Raw genomic sequence first — 19,071 nt, forward strand, 5'->3', positions numbered from 1 at the left:
ATGAAATCTCAAAGTCTTCTAGAAAATGCATATAGTCCTGTCTGCAGCATTTCTCTGTAACACACTGGCAACTACACACACTTCATAATTTTCCCAAGAGCTTTCATTTTCCATCGCTCTTTCTTCCTTCCTTCCTTCCTCCCTTTCTTCCTTCCTTCCTTTTTTCCTTCCTTTTTTGTAATGTTTATATAATCTGTGGGGTGTGTGTATGTGTGTGTCTGTATGTGTGTATGCACAATCAGAAGCCAGTAGAGGACATCAAAACCTTTGGAGCCCAAGCCAGATTGTTACCTGAGTACTGGGATCTGAACTTGGGTCTTCATGAGTGCACAGCAAATTCTCTTAACCACTGAGCCATCTTTCCAGTGTCATCCCTGCCTACTGTTGCTATTTCTTTAGTCAAAGAGAAAAAGTGGACAAGGATTGGGGATACTGCCAATCATAAAGACGAGGCAAGCTTATAGCATACTCTTGTTTTAATACATGCTGACTCTGTTAGGTTTTTGTTTTTGTCAACTTGACACAACATAAAGTCGAGGGAACCTCAGTCGAGGAATTGGCTCCATCAGATTAGACAGTAGACAAGCCTGTGGGGCTTTTTCTTGATTAAAAATGGATGTAGGAGGGCCCAGCCCAGGGCAGGTGGTTCTACTCCTCAGTAGGTCATCCTGGGATGTGTAAGAAAGCAAACTAATTCTAGTAAACAAACAAAAACCCCAATAAGCAACATTCTTCCACAGTTTCTACTTCAGTTCCTAACTCCAGGTCCCTGCCCTAAGTCCCTACTCTGGCTTCTTTTAGTGATAGACCATAAAGTGTAAGCTGAAATAAATCCTACTCCAAGTTGGTTTTAGTCACGATGTTTTATCACAGCAACAGAAAAGCAAACTAGGATATACGCTGACAACAAAGTTTAGCTTGCAACACCGGAACTGAGGAAAAATAGCTTAGACTCATGGAGGAGAGCCTGAACTCACTCACCCCTAAGTTGTAGACATTCGCATTCCAGGTCTTCACTGCCCAGGTCTGAGGGCAGGCTGCCCATCTTCCATGGGACTTCCTCCTCTGGGCATTGATTGCATTGTTTGGTCACATCATTTTTCTGCTGTTTGTATATTAAACAGCAGACTTGCACACACAATGTCCAAGGTCTTCCCTCTACTTCCTGTCAGTAAAAGGGGCCTCTTTCTTCTCTGGTAGTTGGTTGTTTCAGTTATTTATTTAATGGGGAAAATAGGTGGTGTGGTCCCTTCTCATTGACACATTGGGCCCCTGATGTCCAGTAACTCAGCATGTGCTATTGCTTGTATGTAGGTCCTCTGAGAGGTAACCAAGTTTAGATGAAGCCAAAGGGTGGTGTCTAATCATACTTGACTGATGCCATTATTAGAAGAAGTCTGAGCATAGAAACACCTAGGAAGCCCTTCTTGGGACTATGTGGGTACAGTGAGAAGGCAGCCACCTGCAAGCCAATGAGAGAGGTCTCAGAGAAACCAACCCAGCAAACCCTTGGTCACTAAGTTAAACTTTGGGTATAAGTCCTCTGAGTCCTTAAGCGTTTCTGAGGACACACACCTCATTTCTACTTGGGCAAACATGACCACTAATTGTACAGAGAGGCCCCCAGTGGAGGAGGCCCTTTCCCCTGGGCTCACTCTCTTTCTTTGCCATCCTATTCATAGCATCGTGGCTGATGTGCCGTATCAGATTAGGGTTCACTTAGTGGGGTGATGAGTGTACCTTTTGGGGGGGAGTAAGGACAGCACACAAACAGCTATGGATGGGCAGGCAGCACTGGAGGAAGATTTAATGGTCAAAGGGAAGAGGTATTACTGGGAGGAGGGAAGTCCATGTAGGCAGCCATATGCTTGGCTAGAATTTGAAATTTGAATATAAAGAAATTAAAGACATAATTTGCTGTCAACTAAGACCCTCTGCTTTGGTTACTAAGCATTTGAATTCTGTGTTCTTGGCCTGTTCTCTCCCTGTGGTTGCACTAGTAAAACACATCCAGTGAAACTTGGAATATCATTCATTCATTCACTCATTCATTTATTCATTCATTTTGTATATTGTGGTTGAGCCTTTCCCATATGTCAAACAATCTACTAGGTATTGAATTATGAAGAGTGGTAGGTTTGAGATAGGCAAGTAGAGAAGTTCATACCTACATCTGTGTCTATATTCACCAATCAAATCTCTTTTCTTATCAATGATAATGTCTAAATTCTATTAAGAAGTTTACATGTGCTTTTTAAATACTCATGTTTTATCGTTATAGTACTAGATAAGATGGTTATTATCTCCACTATTCTAATTTCACAGATGAGGAAATTCAGCTAAGAGATGTTAAATTTCTTTCTTAAGGCCCTAATTAGTAGGTTGGCATCCCAGGATTGGAATTTAGCAGTGTTTGAGCTTGAGTTGAAGCTTTTGATGACATTTCATAGTCTTTATGAAACCATAACAGTGTTTATGGTTTGGAAAAGATTTGGAATTTCTCTGAGTTACAGTAAGTCAGGTATATACACATATGTCTCTCTCTCCTCTCACACACACATATATGTATATATATATATATATATGTATATATATATATATATATGTACCTTTGATTTAAAATTATACACACACACACACACACACACACACACACACACACACACACACACACACACCAGTCAAATCTGACTTCTTTGTAGGGATCAAGTTGTTTGTTATCACAGTTTTATTTTTAAAATCAATATTGTGATGTTATTTTTCAACAGTCAACCTGAAACACCAGGAAGAGAATCTTCCCTGAGGAATTGTTGAGACCGTGTTGGCCTGTGGTCATGTCTACAAGGGACTGTACTGATTGTGAATTGATGTGGGACATCCAGCCCATATGGTGTGGCAGCATTTCCTTGGGGGTCCTAAACTATGTAAGTAAGGAAGGTAAATGCAAACAGGCAAGTAGGCCTGCATGCATTTATTTCTTTATGTTCTTGACTGTGGATATGATCTGATTTGAGCTCTTGCCATTGTAATTTGTGTGCAATGATGGACTATAATCTATATTATAGACAAACGAATCCGTGTTTCCTTGGGTATTTTATCACAGAAACAAATAAATGAAACTAGGACAAATGCTTTGCTCACACTTCTGCTTCCAGTGGCATAAAGAGTTCTCAGCTCTTTGTCACATATTCAATAATTTTTCAGTTTTTAGGCATTATCCAGTGAATTCTTACCACAGAAGGCAAAGCGTTCTCTGTCTTTAACTGTTTACCTCCACCGAATCTATACTACTTCCTACTCAGCCATCTACCCTTCCATATTTAGTATGATATTTATAGATTCATTTGTAATTTATAATTAAAACTGTGTGATTTATAATATGCTGACTCTGTGAATATAATTCATACATCAGCCATGTGCACTCACCAGAACTCTCCTTTTTTGTGCAACTTTCTGCTTTCCTGGTGTTGATAGTTGCCTCATGTCTCCTTGACTCTCTGTGCACTCATTATCCTTTTGTCCTGTACCTGGCTTTAGTCATCTAGCTTCCACCACCATATCCAGCCTGGATGGGAGCAGAACAGACATTCCAGAATGTTCTAAGATCATGGCTGTCCCTTTTAAAGTCAGATAACTTTTTTTCTTGATCCACCTTTCCTTTGTCTTATGACAGACATTTCATAAGGAAAGTGTAGGGAATAAAACTGTTGAGACCTTGAATGTTCAAATAAAGTTTTTATCCCCATGTCTGTTTGGTAGTTTTTTGGGTAGAGAGTTCATGTTGGAAGCATTTTTTTCCTTCAAAATTTTTATCTATTGCAGCTATATTCTCCTGTGACATTGAGTTGATTCTTGATTCTTTAAAAGAAACTGCTTTTAATATTTCAATCATTAATATATTTTAGATCTTCTCTCGGTCCTTGGGAATTTATTGGCATGTGTCTGGTTTTCTTCTACTGCTGTGGGTGCCTTGTGACCTGTTTCACAGGATACGTAGAATCTTCAAGTTAGGAAATATTCTTAGAAAGTTTCCTTGGTGATATATTTTCAGATGCAGACTCCTCCTTGGAACAATAGGCTAAGGTTTCTTAATTCTTGCAGTGCAAACAATTTTTTAAAACTCATCTTGGGTTAAGGAAATGGCTCAGTGAATAAAGTGTTTGCTACACAAGCATGAGGGGCCAAGTGTGGATCCCCAGCACCCACATAAATTCAGGCACAAAAGTGAGTGTCTACACAGCCATATTCCCACAGGAAGACGTCTATGCAGCACTCCAGCAGGAAGGGGTCTATACAACAATACTCCTGCAGAAAGGTGCCTATACAGCACTACTACAGGAAGTTGTCTATACAGCAGTTCTCCAGGAAGGGGTCTATACAGCATCAGTCCTGCAGGAAGGTATCTATGCAGAACTCCTTCAGGAAGGTGGGAAGCGGAGACAGGAGAACCACTGGGTGTGTAGGCCCATGAGTCTGCTATACACAGAGCTGAATAACAAAGCACCCTACTGCAAACAAGACTAAAACTCAGAGTTGTCCCCTGACCTCCACACATGTGCTGTGACGTGCATGCACACCAACACACACACACACACACACACACACACACACACAGACTCAGACACACAGCACATACAAAACACACACATATAGAATATAGAGATATACACACAACACAGACACATACACAGTTACCTTTCCATTACTTTAACAATATCACTGGCCCTAAGTGATGCTTAATAATTATTGTGAATCTCAGCAGAACTGAGACAGCTTCCTGCAAGCATTAGCCTCAGGGTTCAAGTTTAGAGCCAGACTCCTCATATTCCTCTGGGAAAGCACTAGATTCTCCGAGTGCTGAGTAGCTTTCTCTGCTAGTGACCCTTTCTCACCCAAGGGATCAGTCTTGCTGGCTTTCAGAGTGACATCCTGTTAATATGAATTCTCTCTAACCCCCCCCCATGGCTTTCTCTTCAATGACTCATCCATAGCAAACTCAACATGATTGTTCACCACAGCAAGGCTGAATTTTCCATGATGTGGGTAGTGGTGGCCAAGGAAGGAGGTGAGCGATGACCAAGGAAGGAGGTGAGAGATGAGTTAATGGAAGTTTTTCCTGTCTGGCCTGCCCTGAGGAAAGATTGCCTGCTGAGGTGTGTATTGATGACTGGTGGAGATAGGATTGAGAGGATGATGGGAAAGGATATGCAGGATTTAGGGGAAATCCAGAGGCGAAGGTCCAGTGTGGCAATTGTTGAATTGAAGTGGGAATTCTTTAGAGTGTTTTTAGGGGTAATTTACCTCAACATCAGAGTTAAGACAGAGAGGGTTATGGTTATAGAGCAGAGGATTATTGGAGGCTTCTTGTTTACTGAAAACATATGTAAATAGAATATACTCAATCTCACCCCAAAACCTATTCACTTAGTCTTAAAACTGGTAAGAAATAAGACATCTGAGTGGAACCATGTGGAATGTGACTGAAAAGTTTTATGAGCTGGTCATATTTTCTACAGATGAGCTCCAGAAGTTCTTTAATGATGACCCATTACTCTTCCATTCATTTCCTGCTGGTCACCTTCACCAGCCACCAATACTCAGGTTCTTTGGTGTGAAGTGATGTGGGGTTGGTTTACTTCTAAGATTCCAAAAAAGGCAGCAGATGAAGAGCAAATTCAGTTTCTTCCCAAAAGATCACTTAGTCAAAGGCAACCTCATACAGAGTCAATGGGAATATGTCAGTCCCGGGGGATCAGCACAAGGATATCTCCACAGTCCCCTGTGTCCTCTTGAGTCTGGGTCTCAAAGTCTCAGGTGGTTATAGTATAGCTCCGTGCCCTTCCCTTCATAAATGTGATGCAGCCAGTATTGCCCCAGCACCTCCACCCAGCAGGGGAGAGCTCTAACTGCTTCTGTAGGCCAAGAGCATCAGAATGAGGCTTTGCAATCTATTTGCTCATTTTTGTCTTCAATATGTATAGATAGTTTGGAGATCATTGACCCTGTAAGTCACTGGATTGCCACTTGTGCCCCATACATGGAGGATAAAGATTAAGGAAGTTTGGTAAGAGGGCATAAGCATGTTATTCCAGCACATTGAGAGGTAGGGGCAGAAGGATGAGGAGTTTGAGGTTAGCCTGGGCTACATGAAACCATGTCTCAAAACAAATTGACCAATTAAGTGAATAGCAGACCTCTCTCTCTCTCACTCTCTCTCTCTCTCTCTCTCTCTCTCTCTCTGTGTGTGTGAGAGAGAGAGAGAGAGAGAGAGAGAGAGAGAGAGAGAGAGCGTGTGTCTTCCTCTATTGCTATCTACATTAACTGCCTTGAGACAGAGGAGACAGAGTCTTCCATTGAACTTCAAGCTTTCCATTTGCTAAGCTGGCCAGCCATTGAGCCGCCTGTCTCCATTCCACAATTCTAGGGTTACAGACACACTCAGCAATGCCTGGCATTTTGCATATGTGCCAAGGATCAAACTCAGGTCATCGTGAATGCAGAGCAAACTGTCTTAGTCACTGAGCCACCTCCCCAGCCTTGACTGGGAGATTTCAAAGAAATTATAAAATGGTTAGATAGGGAACTGGCTCAACAAATCCGTTGTCAGTGGATTGTCACAAATGTTTGATTTCTCTTATGGATTAAAGTCTTGCAGGGTGGTGAGAGGTCTTCAGCCTTGGAGTCAGGAAGCTGCTTACCAAGATTACATTGCAGTTGCATCCCAGGCTGCCTCCCTTCCCTCATGCCATCTTCATAGCTTCGGGTCCCTCTTGGCAGATATAATATAGGAGAACCTGTGGAAGCCTGATTCCGGGTATGTGTGTGCGGGTGAACACTTGCCTGTTTCACTTGTAGGGGACCCTGTGCTTGGTCCCAGTTTGCATGCCAAGTGTGGACTTTTCTTCTCCTGCTCCCCAGTGCGCATGATGAATGTAATGACGTCTACAGTGCAGTACATTATTATTTCACTGGTGTTGCCTTTCTGGAACATTGCTGTCTGTGGACAACTCTCATGCTATTTTAAACTCCAGTAATGGTCATGTTTCTGTTATTTTATATATTTAATTGCAGAAAGCACACACACACACATGCATGCACACATGTGCGCACACATGTGCACACGCATGCACACACGCACACTTTAACAGGCACTTAGACTCTGGTTTTTACTAACAGGCATGGGCTCTCTGCTTGGGCTCATGGGGTAATAAAAAGCAGGCGGAAAGCCTGGCATCTCTATCTTATATCCTAAGTCAGATCCCTGCTTGATTCCGCACAGGTGTGTTAATAAGGGATATCTGTCAGCTATGCCTACTTCACTCCCTTTCAAGACTGAAGATTGAAAACCAAGTCGTTTTCCTAACCCTGCCATCACCTTGGATACCAGGAATGGCGAAGCCTGGTAGCACATACTACACATGGGCAGACAATTTTCCACAATGGTGAGGCAGCATCCTGGATGGGAGCAACCACCTCCCAGAGACCACATTCCCTCCGAGTGATGGTTGCAACAAGCACTTTCCAAACCCTTCTAAGAAGCAGAGCTGAACCTGGCCCTGTCTTCACCAGGACTGCTAGGTCACGTACACTTCTTGTCCCTGTCCCAGCTCTTCCTCTACTTAACTCCAAACCCATGTCAGTACCATGAAGACAGCTTGGAGCCACTGGACTGCTCTCCCCAAGTACTGATTAGATTTCCATCCTCTGCATCCACCATTACTCATGTCTTTAATTGTTGCGCTGAGACTGGCCTGTAGGCGCTAATGAACTCATACTTTCACTTGAAAACTCCCTTTTCATGGCCCAGCTAACTACACTGTGGGAAGCTCTGGCTAACCCCAGAGATAACAAATACTCAAGGAGGGAATTCTCCTGAGGGCAGAGAGGGGTCAGCATGATCTTATTACATCTCATTCCTGGCCCAGGGCCTGGCATGTAGTTGATACTCAATAATTTTTTTTTCTCAATGAAATAGAAAAAATAGCAAATGTCAATTCCCCAGTTCTCAAATATTTCTTTCTGTGTTGGATCCTGGCACAGCTGGCATTTAACTGGGGCTCTAGCCTTCAAGTGTGTGAGTTACTCACAGTCATCCCGTGGCCTTGTTTACAAAACCAAATCCAAGGATTAGAATTTTCTCAGCAGACAGAAGTGTGTGTTTGCCAGCTCGTCCCCACACTATCTCAGTGTCAGGCTTTCCAGCGAACACTCCAGGTAGGGCGGAGTTAAGTTCCTACAGTCTGATCTTTGGAGACTCATCACATTTCACTGTCGCAGCCCAAACACAGAACAGTTCTCTGATAGACAAGGAGCCCCTGGCTTCTCTGGTTCCCAAACACCTATCTTCTTTCAAAGTTAAAAAGTACAAAACTAAGTTGCTACAGTTTGAATCTAAAGTGTCCCCCAAAGGCCCTTGTATTAAAGCCCTGGTCCTCAATATGGGGTTACTTGGAGGCCGTGGAGCATTTAAAAGATGGCCCCTAATGCACAGGTCATTGTGAGTGCCCTTAAAGGGCACTGGGGGACCTCACTCCCTCCCTATCTTTATCTCCTAGCCACTATGAGGTGAGCAGCTTCCTTGGCTGCATGAGGCTTCAAGCTGCAGTATTATACTGGCCCATAAGTAATGGGACCAACTGGCCTGGGACTGGAACCTCTCAAATGAACCTGTGAGCCTGCAGGATATGGCCATGCACACCTGCAGTACTAACCCTGGGAAGCTGAGACAACAGAGTTGCCGCAAGTTCAAGGCTGGCTTGAGTTATATAGAGATTTCCCAGGGGCAAGGGATGGCTTTGGAATTTAGGGTAAGAACTTGTCTCAAATAAATAGATAAGAAGAAAAAAAAAGATAAAACTTAACAAAATTCCCAAAATAATAACAAGCAATAGCACTAGCAACCAAACAACAAAAACCAAAACTGAGCATGCCAGTTAGTTTTGGTAAAGCTGACACAAGTTAGATCATTGGGAGAGGGAACCTTAACTGAAGGGTTACTGGTGGGCCAGTCTGTGGAGCGTTTTTTCTTTACGGGTGACTGATGTGGAAGGGTTTGGCCACTATGAGTGGTGCCCCTCCTAGGCAGTAGTCCTGGGTTGTATAAGAAAGCAAGCTGAGCAAGAGCCAGTGAATAGCACCCTCCATAATCCCTGCCTCAGCTTCTGCTTGAATTTCCCCCCTGACTTCTGTCAGTGTCGGACTGTGATGGAGATGTGTAAGCCAAATGAAACCTTTCCTTTCCAAACTGCTTTTGGTCACAGTGTTTATCACAGCAAATGAAAGCAAACTATGCAGAAATTGGTACTAAAGACCTGGTTATTCTGTGACAGTCCTGATCACATTGTTTGGGGGAGGATTGTGGAAGTGTTTGGAATTTGGTCTGGAAAAGCTATTGTGCACTCAAAGCTATTATAATAGGCTGTTCTGTGGGAGCCTAGGAGATGTGAGAGAGACTAGAGGAAATGTGGATGATAGAGGCTTGGCTCGTGAAGTTTCAGAGACAAGTTTGAGAGTCCCATAAAACCTCTAGCCAGTCATTCATGAGATACTTTAAAAATCTGTGGTTTCTGGTTAGCTGTGGTTGGTTAGTTTTTATGTCAACTTGACATAATCTAGAGTCGCCTGGGAAGAGTGAGCCTCAATGTAATAATTGTGTGCATCAGTTGGCCTGTGGACACATCTGTGGGACTTTTCCTTTATTGCTAATTGATGTAGAAGGACCAAGTCCACTGTGGGTGGTATCATCCCTAGACAGGTGGATGGGCCTGAGCTGTATACGGAAGGTAACTTAATGTGAGTCAGTAGGTAAACCAGGAAGCAGTGTTCTTCCATGGTCTCTGCTACAGTTCTTGCCTCCAGGTTCCTGCCTAGAAGAACTGTGTTCAGAAAGTGCAAAACGAAATAAACCCTTTCTCCCCAAGTTGGTTTTGGTCATGATGTTTATTAAAGTGACAGAAGACTGAAGAGAACAGGGCTCCATTGCTCTGCAGGGGCCCACATCCTGAGCAGAAGGTGCTCTTAAAAATCGCCCTCCCTGGGGAGAATTATTCAGGATGGTGTTCGTTTGTTTTGTTTTCCTAAAGCCAGCAGGGACTGACCCCTCTGTGTACCACTAAATCCTTTGCTGCAGTTGTCACTCTTGCACTCCAAGCATCCCCTCAGTGATAACAGTCTGGTGACCAGAGAGGGCTGGCCAGAGCAGCAGGAAATGACAGCTTGGTGGAGTGCAGAGAGGATGCTGGTCTCCTGGCGTGAGGTGGGGGTGGGTGGTGAAGAAGGCTCTCAAGCCGAGAGGTCTCTCCCTGAAAGCTGACTTTCAGATTGAAGAGTGACTTTAAGCAAATAGCACTAAGGCAAACGCATTTTCTACTTGGGACTCTGGATGGAGGGGCAGGGCGGTGACCGAGGCTCCCTCCTTCTCTTGTCACTCTCTGCCATCTGCCGGCCACAGCATGAAGTGCTACTGAGTGGCTTCAGGTGGTTCCTGTGAGTTCTGTTTCATGTTGTGTGTACAGGGTCTGACCACGGGGGCCAGGGGGGCTTGGGGAGAGCCTCATCTTCTCCCTCATTTGAGGGGCTACAGGAGTGGGCCATCATGCCCAGCTTAGGAGGGAAGTTTTATTATCATGTACTTTCTGAACTTGAAATGTGGCTTCTGAGAAAAGTTGTGTCATGACTCACCAGAATCCAAAATTTATTTGCCTTGAAATCACAGTCCTGAGGAGAGTTTAATATCCAAAGAATCAACTTGTCTTTATTGGGGAGATAACATTTAAACTCTGAACACTGTGTTTAAATTCTGACTACAATCTCTCAATTTTATTTTAGTAATGGAGACTGGAGAATGACTCTCAGGGGCTGGTTCTCTCTTTCTACCATGTGGGACTGAACTCACTCAGGTGTCAGACTTGATAACACATGACTTTACCTTCTTAGCCATCTCTCTGACTCTCTATAACTTACCTATGTTGTCAGGCAGGAAATATCACCTCCTGGTTCGCTGTCTCCTCGTCTGTGGCACTCGACCTTGAGCGACACTAGATCTTGTTTCTCTAATGAGTTTGGTTCATATTTGTTCATCTTGTAATAGCTCATGCCTCACCTGCTCTCAGTAAATCCCATTCACCATGCTCTTAGATCTACCTAAGAGTTTAGGTGGCCATTAGGCCCGGGAACACAAAGCACTCTGGGAGTTACTTATGTCCATATCCCTGTACCTGCTGTTTGTGTCACACCGCAGCCATTTTAACACTACAGTCAACGCAAACAATATCGGTCCATGTTCCTGCATCTTTCTTACTGCCTCCTGCTAGAGCAAATCACCTACAATACACTATCTGGGCTGTGATTCCTCATTTCTATCTGGGAATATCCGCCTGAATTGCCGGGGTCCCTAAGGGTCAGGACAAGTCTGTTGAATCATAGAGTCTCACATTATGTTATTTAGCAACTGTTCAATAAATACTTGTTGAAAGGATCACTTCCCCGGGAATCCTGGATCAAGTGGACCAGATATGAATGGTGACCATTCCGTAAAGGAGCCGTGGAGACCTGACTTAAATGACAATGACGGAGCTGAGAGTAAGAGTCCAGGCTGGGACGCCTAATGAGTGACAGAGACAACACAGAGCAAGGTGCACCTGTAAGATTCAGGCATTGTGCTGGCCTGCCCCTGCCACCTGGATTCGTCCCCACTTTGAAGCTGGTCCTCTGTACCTCACTCTGTCCTGTATGTTCTCATTGCTGAGGCCATATTTGTCATTTTTGCTGTCCTGTGTCTAATAGTCCTGTTAGCCCTGAAATGGTCAATGCATTAGATATTGATGTCAAAATATTTGCTCACCAAATTAACTTGTAGTTCTTTTTTATTTTTTTTAAAGACTTTTAAATTTTAGTGAATTTTAAATTTAGTGTGTATGGGTGTTTTGTCTGTCCAGCATGCCTGTTCCTGGTACCTGCAGAGTGTAGAAGCGTGCAGATCCCTTGAGACTGGAGTTATAGGTAGTTGTGAGCCCCCATGTGGGCACTGAGAATCCAACCAGGCTCCTCTGGAAGAGCTGCCAGTGCTCATAACCACTGAGGCATCTCTCTGGGCCTCAAAACATACTTATTTATCTACCAACCATTTCTTTATTTATTTACTTTTGTTTTCTTTGTTGTTCTGTTTTTGTTTTTAGAAACAAGGTTTCTCTGTATAACCCTGGCTCTCAGAACTCACCCTATAGACCAGGCTGGCCTCAAAGTCAGAGATCCAACTGTTTCTGCCTCCCAAGTACTGGGATTAAAGGTGTACACCACTATAACCTGGCTCAATATTTACTTTGTTTATGTGTAGGTCTATGTGTGCGTGCACACATGGTTATGGTGCCCTAGGAGGTCAGATGAGGGTGTTGTATCTATAGGAGTTGGAATCATAGGCAGTTGTGAATCACCTGTTGTAGGTGCTGGGAACTGAGCTCTGGCCTTTGGAAAGAGCAACAAGACAGAATCCCATGAAAATAGCCCTGTTACCTCTTGTTAGGCACAGAGTAGGCAAGTTGATTCTGTTGTTATCCATTCCTTCTTTATACTTTACTTCAAAGACCTCCATCTTCCCTGATGATGTTCAATACATATCTATAAAGGCTTATTGATCATGTACCTACCCACAAGACCCTAGGACCCTCTCCTAAACTCAGGGACCTACAAAACTGTAAGGTGCCTGAGACAGGAAATGTATCTTATCCCAGATAATTTTTTGTTTGGTTGGTTGTTTTTTGTTTTTAATGCTGGGTGTTTGTGCATGCTAGGCCAGGTTCTACCACCGAGCTACAACCCATCCCATCTAATTCATTCTTTAATTCCTTCTGTGATACACAGGATTAGTCCTGGTAGTTGTGGTGATGACAATGACAAAGTTGATATTAAGTGTAATATATTGAGCCCTTGAAGCATGGCAGTCATTATTATTATTCCATTCATTTCTCTCCTTGATCTCTGAGGCAGGTGCCGTTAACACTACTGTCACAGCAGAGGGTCTGAGTCATTTCCTAAAGCCACACCTCTGGGAAATGGTAGAGATGGGATTTCAACCCAGATCTTTCTGGCTCCTGGAGCTGAGTTATGGTGGTATCATAGTCTGGTCCATGGTAGGTAGTTGATGTATGTATATGGAGCCAAACTGAGATTGAATGGAATTTGGCAGGCTGCTTCCCCCCTATTTTCCTCTCCTAACTGACTTGCAAAGGCATTATTTGTTACAGAACATTATTTTATCATTAGTTTCAGTGCTCCAGAGTCCCTTGAGATAGCTAACTTTCACACCCCATGCTTCACATGCATTTTTTAACCCCTGTAATAGTTCTGAAAGGAATATGTGATTAGCCTTGTTTTTCAGATGAGGGAACGAATGCACGAGGCAAACGACATGCTTGGCAGTGCAAAGCTCGTGATGGGGACTAAAATGTGTTTGTCTGTCTGTCTGTCCACCTCTGACATCCCTACTTTGCTCCGGCCTTTTCCAGGTCACAAACGACCTGGCCCAGTGCCTCTGAGTTTCTGTCTCCTTTGTTTTTCCTCCCCAGATCTCTCTTCTTGCTAGCCTGGCAAAAATCACAGAAGTCTCATAAAATGACTGATAGGGCTGGGCTGGCCGGTCTAATCTGGTTCTCCATCTGCTCTCTTTTACTAGGACAGTTACAGAAAATCAACAGTGGATGTCAGAAGCCAGAGTCTGTCTGTGGAGACGGCTGGGCTGGACTCGGCCTTCTACTGCCTCTGCCTCACCATCTCTCTTCCCTGTGGCTGGCAAGGATGGGTGAGCCAGGCAGAACGTAATTTATTTTTCTAGAAAACGAAAAGATTTCCCTTGAGAAATCTGCAGTGCTGTAAGCTGGAAGAGGGGTCTGGCTCTAACCTCAACTGCACCTACCTGGGGAATGAGCTTCCCCAGAGCTCCTCAAGAAGCTGGGTTCGAGATGGGACTCTTCAGCAGAACTGTTGGTTTATCCAGGACTAAAGCTCACACTGCTGGGTCTTTATAATTATATATACACAGACCAATTTGTAGACCAATTCGCTGTGTCCTTTATTGTGTAATTATACCAAGCTGTGGTTCATATTGTAAGGACTCAGGCATTATGCCAGCCTGCCCTTGTCACCTGGCAGAATGCACTCAGGCAGTGTCCTGGTCAGCCCAGGTGCAAAGGACATCTTTAAAAGAAATACCCCCACACACCCACTTATGCTCTCTTTCCAACTCTCCTTCTGCTCTCTTTTCCTCTCTTTCCCACTGTTCCCCTGAGGCAGACAGGATTTCCCTGTCTCCCTCTTCTCTTTTGTCCTCTCTCTGTCTCTGTGCCTCTTTACCTCTTTTCTCTTTCCTTTTCCCTCCCTCCCCTTTCTAATAAAACTTCTCACTAAACTCTGTCTGCCTGGCATGTTTGTCTTTCTGCCTCAGTCACCCTTGCCTGCCACGGAATCCGCCAAGGTCCACCTCAAGCTTTATCATAACATATGATCCAGATTATCTATAAAGCGAAATAGACATAGTGCTTCTGTAACACACAAGAACCATCAAGTAGGAAAGGGTGCCTTCAGCGTTAAAATAAGGGTCAGAATTAAGGAAGTGTCTCAGAGTAGGGTGCTTCCTACACCTGAGGTCAGAGGGACCTCTGCTCTAGGTTTCCTGGAGGAGTGCCTGGAAACCAGGGCTCCTTGCTAAGCCCCTTGAATCTAAGAACGTGGAGTGTTCCAAAGCAACTCTGTTTAGAAATAGCTAGAGTTTTCTCTCTGTGTGTGTGCACATGTATGCTTGCACAAGGAAAGGCCATTGGTTAATCCCAGGTGCATTCCTCAGTTGCTTTCCAAACTGTTTGTTTGTTCAGAGAGAGGGTCTCTCACTAACTTTGGTGCTCCTCAATTTTGCTAAGCTAGCTGGCCAGCAAGCCCTGGCTGCTGCCACTCCTTCTATGCTGGGATTAAAGGTCCATGTCACCCGGCCTGGTTTTATTATGTGGGTCCTGGGGATCAAACTCAGGTCCCCGTGCTTTCGCAGCAGGCATTTTATTGGCTGAGCCATTTCACAGCCCTACTTCAGTTCACTTGAAAATTTCTTTTTCACTGGGTATTTAGTCTAGACAGGGGAAGGATGAACTAAACAAGAACATGTCCCTATAGGCTGCATGGAGTTCTTAGGAGAGGTTTGTTCAAAGCTGTCCTCAGACTATCTATGACAAATTGTCATTTGCTTAAGAGACATCTGTGTATCTCTTTAGATGGCAACTGCTGTCTCCTTGGCTGTTTTGCAGGCTGCTGTCCCTCTGCCTCCTTGAATGTGCCTTCTGGTATCTCTGTAGGGAAAGCTGCTATCTGGTGAATAAAGATAAGCGGTGTGTGTTGGAAGAGATGGGCAAGGGAAGAGTGTTTCAAATGGATAAACCTTTTTGTTCTCCTCAGGCTCTAAGGCAGGGACCACTTTCTTCAGCCAGGGACAACGCGGGCAAGGGGGGCAGGCAGGTTAGCAGATCACCTGGTACAGCCCCACTTCCTAGCAGTGATGTAACACTCAGTGACAGTGGCCCTCTGACAGCAGGACTGAAGTGCCAGGAAGGTAAAATGCCAGTGTCTTTAGCCTGCAGGCCTGGTGTCAAGCTTCTGTTGAATGGCAGTGTGTTCCCGGGTCTCTTCACCCTCTGCCCCACACTAAGGGGAGGCAGGGATACTTTGGGGCTCTCCACTAAGGTTCCTTATAAGGTAAGCAAGTCCTACTGGAAGGACAAAGTGTAGGAGAGGCTGCATCAACATAGTGCCTAATATCTGGCTAAAAACCAGTCTCATCATCCACTCGATGTTTCCACATGCAGGTCTCTGCCCACAACAATGTAGACCTGCAGCTTCTGACTGGAGGTGACCATTTCCTCCTGATTGGTCTAGAGAAATGGCCTTGTTCTATTGTGTTTACATTTAGGTGGGAAGAAGTGATTCAAACCCAAGACTGAGATACCCAAGTTTCTCTCCCACTCTCAGCCATGCCCATCCCAAGCTTTGTAAAGCAAGGAGTGCCAGGTGCAGGGGATTTCCACAGCAACTTATTCACACATAGGATCAGGTCATTCCAATTGTACTGACTTGATGGGATTCCAGGAAATAAGAGCCACGGTGGCAAAGAGACAGTGCTGGGAGAACGGTGACCTGTTCCACTTGTACTTCACACACACACACACACACACACACACATACACATGCACATACGCATGCACACACGCACTTAGCAATTATTTAGTTCAGAGCTTTAATGAAGGGAGGAACTGGAAGCAAAGCAGAGACAGTTTCTGGTCCCCTGTGATGTTATAAGATTGACACTGTCCCCACTGCTCAGAGAAGCGGTGGCATCACTCACCCAAAGTCATACCAGCATGAGAAGCGAACCTGGGACCCTGCACTTGAGACTGTGCAGAGGCCAATGTGCCCTTCACATATGTTTAAGTGTGTGCTTCTCCATGCTCTTTCTAGCCAGCCCCTTGAGCCTTATTGACAGCAGAACAGAAGACATGGCTGGTGTGTGTTATTTCCAGTCTGTAAAGGGCCAGGCGGTCTGCATGGTTACATTTGTAATTTTCTTGGCTGGTATACTGCTTTGTAAATTGTCCCAGAGTGCTGAGCATGGTGGTCAAGAGAAATAAGGTATTCTTCTGCTCATGGGTTTGGAGAAAGAGTCCGTTGTGAGGGCTAACTTCAGAATGACCCATTGTTCTCAGCCAAACAGGTTCAGGTTTCCATAGGTCGGATCCCTTCACTACCAAGCGTTGCATGGATCACTGGCCTTGAAAGGGGCCTGCATACACATCAATGTAGGATTAGTCCCTTGGGAGCCATGGTCATGGTCTGAATGGCTATTTAAAGTGTGAATGGCCCCGTTGAGGAATCTCAGTCCATCTCCTGCTCATTAGAAGTGACACTTCCCAGGCCAGAGGGATGATCAGGGTGAGTCAGCAGGATGGACTCTTTACCACAAAGAAGAGGGCACAGCTTGAGGCCAGCTGTGGGGGCTAGGACACTAGGCAAGTGGGGCTTGGAGCTTCCAGCTGTATGTTCCTTGTAAAAGATACACAGTAGCAGCGTGAGGTACCTCAGAGATGCTGTGGCTTCCGAGTAGAAAGAGCTCCCAGGTCCTCTTCTTAGACTTAGTGAAGGCACCTCCAGCCCTCACACTTGTGCCCTTCCTAACTTCCCAGACAAGCGCTGAGCCATCTTGCTAGCTGTCCATCATTAGCTCTTTGTTGCTGTTAGTATTTAAGTTATGTGTACACGTGTGTTTATGGGTGGGTATGTGGACTTGTGTGCAGTGTTCATGGAAGTCAGAAGAGGCTATCAGATGCCCTGCAGCTGGAGCTGTAAGTGGTTGGTTCCACCCAATGTGGGTGCTCGTAAACAAATTTGGTCCTCGGCAAGAACAAGCACAGGCTCTAAATTGAAGAACCATTTCTCTAGCCTTCAGCTTTTCCTTCTTAAGATGAGTGTGAACACTCTTTTCAAACTTTCTGTTGAATAATTTGCTTGCATGGATTCTGCCCTTCACTTGTTTAGTGGTCTTTTATAGGAGTTACCAGAATAACAGAATATTCCAGACAGGGTTTTGCCACATTGATTAACAGACGTTTACTGTTCTCTGTGATCTGTGTTCTCTTAGTGTGTGTGGTCCAGGGCCTGGCAGGGCTCATTGTATGCAGACTTGGACTCAAACTTCATGTGCTGACACAGTGAATGAGCTGGGTCTGGTCAGTCACCCCAGTGGGAGTGTACACACCCCTGTCATGCACCAGGTGCTATTGGTACAAGTCTCTGGTCGGAGAGGACTGGGCCACGGACTGGCCATTGTTGTGTTTGTCATTAGTGAGCAGCCCTTCCATCCTGCCATGATGTGAGCATCCTTTGATGTCAGGCATCCCTCTATTTGTTTCATTTCCTCCCTAGAGTTGCACACTTACTTTCCCAGAGCATGTTTGGGGGAATGTGTCTGCTTAGCCAGAGAACGCTTTCAATAACCTCTCCTGCTTTTATTGCGGTTCTATTAGCCTTATTCTTTTGTTGTACTAGTTCACCTGGGCCCCATCAAAGCAGGAAAGGGACTCCTACTTCCGGAATCAAATAAGGCAGATGGGATGCAAAGTGGTGGAGATCAGATTTTGTACTGAAGGTAGGGACAGATGGAAAAGGCAGAGAAATCACAGCGAAATGGAGTGAGTGTGGGTGGAGGAAGTGGAGAGGCAAGGGTGAGGATGGATGCAAGCTCCTAAAAGGCATGGAAGGGAGGGTCTGGAGAGACTGCTCACAGATAAAGTGTTTGCCATACCTGCATAAGGAGTTTGAACACCCCCACTTGTGTAATGCCAGCACTGGGGAGCAGAGACAGAACCCCTAAATTCCTTCCTATACATGGAACTCGGTTCATCTATCTTTCAGTCAAGCATTTCTGCATCCCTAGAGTTATAATGGTCTCATCTCGCTACGAAGGCGTTTCTAGTGTTTGTTTTTCTCACGTTGCTGATAATCTGGGTTGTGCATAACAAGGGTCTATTGTGTATTTTCAAATGTAGGTTGAAGCACATGGGAAATATTACAGCCATGACTCTTCCTAGACTGATCTGGCAAGCGCCATTCTTGGTTTGTATCGATCACGTGCATGTGTGCACACACACACTCTATTGATCTTTGTATGCACATACAGGTTTGAAGGAAGTGGTGAGTAGTGGTTTGGCATTCAGGTTGCAGAGTGGTCCACCTTGGCTCTGGATGCTTGTAACACTTGCATGGCATTGGACAAGGTCTCTGAGACATGGAGATTCTTTCTTGTATAATTGGTTATGATGCTAGTACACATCTTGTAAGATGGCAGCCAGAGTAAAATGACACAATGTGACACTCAAAATGTTCAGAACATGCACTGCACTAGTGACCATAATTACGTTATCCTTGGTATATCGTATTGGTTGCTTCCCTCATGGCTGTCATAAAATACTGAACAGAAGCAACCTAAGGGAGGAAGGTGGTTTCAAGAGGATTCCTGTCTTTCATGGTGGGTAAAGCCTAAGC

General features: G+C 44.7%; 1 protein-coding gene across 1 annotated transcript in view; it reads left to right on the top strand.

The window, feature by feature from the left end:
* Ptpn14 (protein tyrosine phosphatase non-receptor type 14) overlaps nt 1-17,694 on the top strand; it is a 185,231-nt gene extending 167,537 nt beyond the window's left edge. The window contains exon 19 of the transcript XR_007834671.1: nt 17,683-17,694. The gene's annotated coding sequence lies outside the window, so the exon portion shown is untranslated. The remainder of the gene's footprint in view (nt 1-17,682) is intronic.
* The last annotated feature ends 1,377 nt before the right edge of the window (nt 17,695-19,071 follow it).

The sequence above is a fragment of the Phodopus roborovskii genome, unplaced genomic scaffold (assembly GCF_943737965.1).
Source record: "Phodopus roborovskii unplaced genomic scaffold, PHOROB, whole genome shotgun sequence".
In the NCBI taxonomy this organism is placed as follows: Eukaryota; Metazoa; Chordata; class Mammalia; order Rodentia; family Cricetidae; genus Phodopus; species Phodopus roborovskii.